We start from the raw sequence: 8,030 nt of genomic DNA, 5'->3' as shown, positions 1-8,030 counted from the left end.
TCAAAGTCTGTAGGCTTGACCCTTACATCTCCGTTGGGGGCAAAATTCTTTGAGCCCAATTCAGTGATCTTTCCCTCAGTTTTACATGATCATAATGGATGACATTAATCTTGAATCTTTTGACATCCCTTCCATTAAATCAGAATTGCTTTCTCATAGTTCATATTAGAAAGATGTTTATTGTACTAAAGCAAACCATGAAATAAAGAGACTCAATCTCTAGAATATTAAAGTTCCTATTCAGCTACCTTTTAGCACTTGTATAGTGTGGACAACATGCACACATCAAATTTCAGGGACAACATTTATCACAAGAAGGTTAATATTATATTATGCTCTACATTTTATTTCATTTTGCTTCCTGGAGGACACTTGTATCAAAACCATGATGCTCTTTCTTTATGTACATTGACAATCTATATAAAATCTATCTACCAGATTTTTCCCAATAATGATAGTAAATTTGTCTTTATTATTAAGTGTCTCCTTAGAAATTTTAAAATATTATATGTAAACCACCTTGTTTTATGCAGAAATTGTTTTCTTTTTTTGAATTTCTCTTTACTTGTGACTTGCTTTGGAGAACAAAAACTCTCATGTTTGTTTACTCCACATTGGCTTTGTAACTAGAGGCTTGAAGGAAACCATAGCTCTGTATGTTTTCATTTTATTTTGCCTCAAGTTCAAAGGCATACACATTCTAATCTCCTTACATTTTCTGTAAAGGAAACAGTTTAAAAAAGCCTATTTCTCAGTACATTAAAATTTGAAAATATAGTTCATAGATGATATGTGAAAAATATCAAGGAAAATAAAAGACTCACAAATTTTAACTTTTTTTATTCTGTTCTTCAATATTATATCTCAGTAGTGTCATAAAAAAGAAAAAAGCATCAATCCCAAGTTGTATTATAATTTTAAACAATTGGATATTTTTACTATGATTTACATAAAAGGTTGTCTTGTTTTAGTGCATAAAATCTTGCTCTTTTCACATATGTACTAAAATGTAAAATTTAATCAATTTGATTTTATTGCCTTTTTAATATGTTTCCATTACTCTTCTCAGTTATAATAACTTCAATAACTGCTCTGAAAATTCTTTTAATTTCAGACTTTATTTTGACATTTATTTTCCTTTTAATGAATTGTAGGCCAGGTAGACTTGCAAAAAACCCAGGAAGACCATTAATTGGATGTTTGACAACATATCCTCAAGGATTATTAAAAAAGAAAAGTATTATCACTGTCAAAAGATTATTTTGGGTGTATGCATTAAGATATGAGAAACTCTTGTAGTGATAAGTATATATTTGAAATGATCAAAAAGGAGTCTTGTTGCTATTTGCTATTGTAGCAAAATGCATAAACTGCTTAAAATATTTGAATTCAGATTCACTAGTGAACTCTTCTTTAGTGTACTACCTCATTGTTATTCTTGGACCAGTGCTACTGGCATCAATGGAGAGCTTGCTACATACTCAGAAACCCAGATCCTGTCCCAGGACTAGTGACTCCATCTATGCATTACCAACACATCCAATCCATGCTTGTGCTCATTTCAATTTGGGAAGCAATCATCTAATTCAGTGTAACTTTCTCATTTGTGAAATATACAAAATATGCAAATATATTCTTTTACTTTAATTTTACATTTTATTTCACAAAAGTGTATGATATACACATCATTTGGACTTCTGTTTTCCTTTTTCCTCAGAGTTACATAATATGTTAGACAAGGAGGCGTTGTAAAAAAGTATCTTACTGAATCATCTTTGTCAGAACCAGTTCTCTTAACTCTCATTGGGTTAAGATAAAACTTCTGTGAATGATCATGAGGTCAAAGTGTCATTTAGACATTTATTCTTATTTCAGGAACCATTGACATTCATGGATGTGGCCATTGATTTCTCTCAAGAGGAATGGGAATACCTGGACAAGGGTCAACAGAAATTATACAGAGATGTGATGTTGGAGAACTACAGAAACCTGGTCTTTCTGGGTGAGTGAGCTTCCCTTCAGAATTCCTGATTCACTATCAGTATTGAATATTCTTCCTTTGTAGAGTATCTCTTGGTCGGTTCCACTGTGCCTGAATGAGTTTCAGATACTTTCATGGGAATACATTGGAATATTGTTGATATAGACAGGAAAATATGAATTATATTTCTTTTTATGTTTAACCTCTTTTCTTCTCTATATGATGTACACCTGTCACTTCAGATCTGTCAAAGAAATTCAACAGTATTATATATTTGACCAACCCCTTAAAGTGCAATGCATTTCCTACCTTTGATTCATTCCCTTTACTGTTGATAGTTGGAAATTTGCTCAGGATTTGAAGAGTGAGTGTTTTTTAAATATTCTAATGGGTGTGTCAAGAAATAATATTTAGAGAAATAATTTTCCAGAATCTGGCCTTAGTCTAATAAACACAGTAGTACGACATAAACATCAGTAATTACAAGGAGGATTCCCAATAGTCATTCCATTTTCCAGTAAATAATCCTCACTGTCTCCAACCCATTCTTATTCACCTTTATGGACCAAAGGAAAGATCCATGGAATCTAAAGAGACAAGGGGCACTAGTTGTTTTAATGAGTTTTTTTTTTTCTTTTTTTGCTGCTGTGACTAAGAGATCTGGCAAGATAATTGTAAGGAAGAAATGTATACTTGTGGCTATGATTTCAAAGGTCCTTGTCCATAAACAGCCAGAATCCTAATAGTCATGTTTTGTGTTCTGATTGGTGTTTAATTATAATCCATTTATACTTAGACAAATTACTAAAAATAATGAACTTATTACTGTTACTTTGTAAGTTGTTTTTTCTAGCTTTTATAATTGTTTTCCTTACTTTTTTATTTGAGTTAATTTTTGATTTTTATTGTGACATGCTTTAAAGTCTGCTCATATTCTCTTTATATATTTTATGGTTATTATGCCATTAAATTGGGATTATATGCAGCAGTTTAAGTTTAAACTACATTATGCATTGATACTAAATTTACCTAACCTCCACAATTAAATCAATATCTTTGCATGTCCTCTTAAAGTCATTATTAATTTCACAGCTATTTTATATTGTACACTAATTAATAGGTTTATGACACCCTCACCTTTGTCTTTGAAATTCTATAGCAAAATTTTGTTATGTATCATCTTTACAATATAATAGAATTCATATTTGTGTGTATTTGTTCTTTTACCAGAAAATTTTGAGATTTCCAATGATTTATTTTGTGAAGAATTTATTTTACATTCAATAGAAAGGATTCTCTATAGAATTTCTTATAGGAGAAGTGTAGAAGTCAGAAACTTTTTTAGCATTTTGTATCTTGATATGCTTTCTTTTTCTTTACTATTGAAAAATACTGGTTTTGGATACAGTATTTATGGATGTTAGTTATTTTCTTTTTCTTTTTTCTATTCATTGGATTATATATTCCAATTCTTTTCTGGAAGCCTTCCAGTAAAAAATCAACTAGTAATTATATAGAAGTCCTTGTAAGTGATACATCTCTTATCTTTTGATCTTCTCAAAATTTATATGTGAATTTTGAAACTTTGACTATATGTGCTTTATTTTCAAAGTTTTTGTGCTTATCCTTGCTTTTTACTGTTTGATAGCTTTCCTTCCTCACATTTTAAATTTCTCTGATCTCATTTCTTAAGGAATATTTTATATACATAATTCTGCTGATTTCTATTAGTAACATTTTTCCCTCATTTTCATTTTCTTTAATTCTTTTTTTAATTTATATTTTTAATTTTTATTAATTTAAAAATATTTTTACAGACTGCATTTTGATTCATTGTACACAAATGGGGTACATCTTTTTCTGTTTGTGCACAATGTAGATTTATACCATTCATGTAATCATATCTGTACATATGGTTGTGATGTCTGTCTTATTCCACCATTTTTCATCTCCCTCCCTCTCATTTCCTTCTGCATAATCTAATGTTCCTCCATTCTTCTCTCAACCCTCACCTCCCCACCCCCATTATATACCATCATCCCTTACAAGGGAAAACATTCAGCCTTCGGTTTTTTGGTATTGGCTTATGTCACTTAGCATGATATTCCCCAATTCCATCCATTTATCTACAAATGCCATAATATTATTCTCTTTTATGCTGAATAATATTCCATTCTCTCTATATATTACTGTTTCTTTATCTATTCATCTGTTGAAGGGCATCTAGGTCATTTTGACAATCTAGCTATTGGGAATTAAGCTGCTATAAATATTAATGAAGCTGTGTTAGTGTAATATGCTCATCTTAAATCCTTTGGGTATAAACCAAGGAGTGGGATAAGTGGATCAAAAAGTAGGTCCATTCCAATTTGAAACTCCACCAGCAATGTAAAAGTGTGCTTCTTTCCTCAAATCCAGGGAAACATTTATTATTATTTGTATTTTTTCATTTTTCTTTTTTTTTTTCTTTGCAGTGCTGGGGATTGAACCCAGGGCCTTGTGCTTGCAAGCCAAGCACTCTACCAACTGAGCTACATCCCTAGTCCATTATTTGTATTTTTTTTGTGGTGCTGGGGATGGACACCAGGGCCTTGTGCGTGCAAGGCAACCACTCTACCAACTGAGCCATCTCCCCAGCCCTCATTATTTGTATTTTTGAGAGTAGCCATTTTAATTGGAGTAAGATGAAATTGTAGAGTTGCTTTAATTTTCATTTACTTTAGTTCTTGATTAGCACTTTGAATATCACAAAAATGGTTATTTAGTCTTGTTTAGTAAATTCATAACTTTCACTTTCTTATTATCTTTTCCTCATTGTTTTATATTGTTGCTTTGATTGACCCAAGTTTCCCTTTTTTCTTTGTGTACTATTATTTCCACTGAGATTTTTCTACTTAAAACCAAGCTTACAGTAGATGCTTATAGTTATTTTGAAAATATTTGGAAATTACTAAATAAATAAACAATAGGTCAGATAAAAAGACATGTGCCTGTAATTCCAGATAAGTAGAAGTCTGAGGCAGAATGACTGCATGTTTCTTGGTGAAATCCTGTCTCAAAAGTAAACAATCTAGAAAAGGCCTGGGGGAACTGTGGTTGAAGCTCAGTGTTAGAGCAGTTTCCTACCATGTGTGATCTTGTGGTTTTATCCTCAGCACCCCATAAAATCTAAGAAGAAAACTTTTGAAAAACATAAGAGGGACTGGTGAAGTAATTCAGTAGAAAACTGCCCCTGTATTCAACCCCCTTAAAAGAAAAGAAGAAGGAAAAAATAAGGTAAAAAGTCAATTGTTACATCACCTGACTCGTGAAATCTGAACAAGTTGAATTTAGGAGCTATGAGTTGGGTGATATTAGAGGTAATGTCAGTCAAAGTTTTTATTTTATTTTACATTTTGTTGTGCTGGGGATTGAACTCAGAGCCTTTGGTTGCAAGGCAAGCACTCTACCAACTGACCTATATCCCCAGCCCTTCATTTTTTATTTTAATGGGAAAAAGTCAAGTGTCTGTACAACATGGTGGGTGTAGTTTATTATATTTGTCTTTTTATTTTGTATTGGGAATTGAGTCCAGTGGACTTTACCACTGGTCAATACCATCAGCTCTTTTTCTTTTTTGTTTTTTTAGTTAGTGTCTTGCTAAATTGCTGAGGTTGGTCTTGAATAGGCACTCCTTCTGTCTCAGTCTCCTGAGTTACTGGGATTACAATTGTGTGCCAGCCACAGTGCCTGGATAATATATTGTATTCCTTTTTTTTTTAAAAGGATTTACAAATATTTTATTGGTGGTTTTAATACTGAATGCACAGAAATAAAATAAATCAGCACTTAAAAGGAAGCATTAATCTTTATAGAAGTATAAAATATTTATATATATTGACTAGTTTTGTACGTTAGCAATTACAAAAAAATGTAAAATTTTAATTCTGAATATACTTTGAATTTTAGGGGTTTTTTTTATTTTTTATTTTTGCTTGTATCTAACCTAAAAGCAAGACTTTGCAAGATGATCCTGAAAGAAAACAGTAAATCAGAAATTTTAAAGCAGTTTTTTAGGGGAGGATAAAGCCACCCAAAAGAAAAAATTTTCTATACCACATATATAAATGCAATGGAGGAAATATCACGGAGCAAAAAAATCACAAGTACCAATTTTACTCTGTGATTTCTAATTCTAGCAACAATTCAAGTAACAGTAACTTTATGCTGTTGTAGAAAATAAAACCATTAATTCTTTCTCTACAATTTTCAGACTTTACTGAATGAACAATTATTAAGCATTCAGATTTTTTTGTATTGACAGAAGAAATGAATTATTCTTAAAGAAACATTAATAAAAGAGGTCTTCAAACACACTGTTGAAAGCCACAATATAATTTGGGGGCCAGATTTCAATGTACACAATGTTATGAGTGATAAAGAGCTTATGACAGACAGTACAGTATGGCTCAGGGCTGTTGACTGAGTACTCCACCTGTTTCTATGTGGATGGGACTGCAATGACAACTCTGCCAAGTCTCTAAACAGAACTGCCCATTAAATAATTATGACATAACCATGATGAATAGCTATCTTATAAAACTGACGTTTCCACTGTAATAGCACTACAGAATTCTAGTGACAATAAATATTAGAATTATGTCTCCCTGCTAACTATTCAGCAGAAAAAGAGTTTTCTGACTGCATTTCTGATGAACAGGACACCTCTAAAATACACACAAGTGGGAAGTAGAAAGTGAGCAAAGTGAACTCCTGAAGCTGATTTTTCACAGACACTAACAAGCAAAGCAGTTTGCAATAAATCAAAATCACCCTGAAGCAAAGATTAAATCAATTGGTTCTGAAGAAAATACAGCTCATTATGAAAGTTTTGTTTGGTTTGTGATTAGACTTCAAAATGTTAAAATAAACCATATTCTAACAATATTAATGTGCCACACAGGATTTTAAAACTGTACTCTGAGTTCAAAGGCTTTGTCTTCTCTCCAGAGAAAGTAAATAAAAAGAAAAAAAGGAGCTCTTACAAAAATAAACAAAACTAAACCCTCCACCCAAAATATTCATAAAGGGAAGACTTTTTTCTTTCCGGATAGTTCAGTTGGTCCAAGGTCAGTGTACGCTTTCCACCCTAAGAACTTCTACTCTCTTCCTTTAGCTTCTATTCTATAGTCATTTCTGTGTTTTTATTAAACAAAGCTATGGGCAGATTTTCTTACGAAGTCAGGTTGAGTCAGAGGTAGCATTAGGATGCACTATAGTTGACTTCAATATGAAGTTCAAATGAACACATTATTCTTCTAAAAGGATGACATTAAGTAAAAGTGCATAAAAAAATGTTTAGCCCTCACTGCCTTGCACTACGAAAAGTTCTGAGAAACTGGGAATCATTGTTGGGAGTCAAGAAATAGACATTGGCCTCACTTCTTTGAGCTCCTTTAATGCACCTGTTCAGGCTGGTTTTCCATGAAGGGCAGCACTCCACTATCCTGGTAGGCAATGCCAAGAGACAGCAAACAAGGGCAAAGATCAGGAGCAGGACCCTCCAGAAGCCCAAATGCTAAACAAATTCCTGCCAAGTCATTCAATAGCTGGACAGGACCCCTTTACATGGCTGGACAGGACCCCATTACCTGGCTATAGGGTGGGATTGAGGAGAGAATGGCTTTCTGTGGTACTTTCACTCTCACACATCTGCATGGCCTCCAGTTTCGAGTGGGTTCCCCTGTGAAATCCTTTTACCTCCTGTTCTTCCAAACATTCCAGCAATCAGATAACATCTTTATTCACTCCCCTGCACTTTGCCAGAACTAAAGGAGTCACAACTTGATGATTGCATATATCAATTTTGAGTCCATTGGAAACTAAGGATTGAATGGAATCCACATGGCCATAGAGGTGAAGAGCTGTGTCTCCTTGATAATCTGTAGTCAGCAGATCAGCACCAAATTTATGCAACAGCTTGCAGATGGCTACATTCCTTTGGGCTGCTGCAAGGTGAAGGCCTGTCCTGCCTCTGCTGTCACAGACACTTGAGTCAAAGCCACTTTCC

General features: G+C 33.1%; 1 pseudogene; it reads right to left on the bottom strand.

Annotated features, from left to right (window-relative positions):
- Positions 1-7,416: 7,416 nt before the first annotated feature.
- The window catches only part of LOC124971208 (ankyrin repeat domain-containing protein 46-like), a 2,167-nt pseudogene continuing 1,553 nt past the window's right edge, over positions 7,417-8,030 (bottom strand).

The sequence above is a fragment of the Sciurus carolinensis genome, chromosome 19 (genome assembly GCF_902686445.1).
Source record: "Sciurus carolinensis chromosome 19, mSciCar1.2, whole genome shotgun sequence".
Lineage (NCBI taxonomy): Eukaryota > Metazoa > Chordata > Mammalia > Rodentia > Sciuridae > Sciurus > Sciurus carolinensis.
This window is presented reverse-complemented; position numbering and strand designations above follow the sequence as displayed.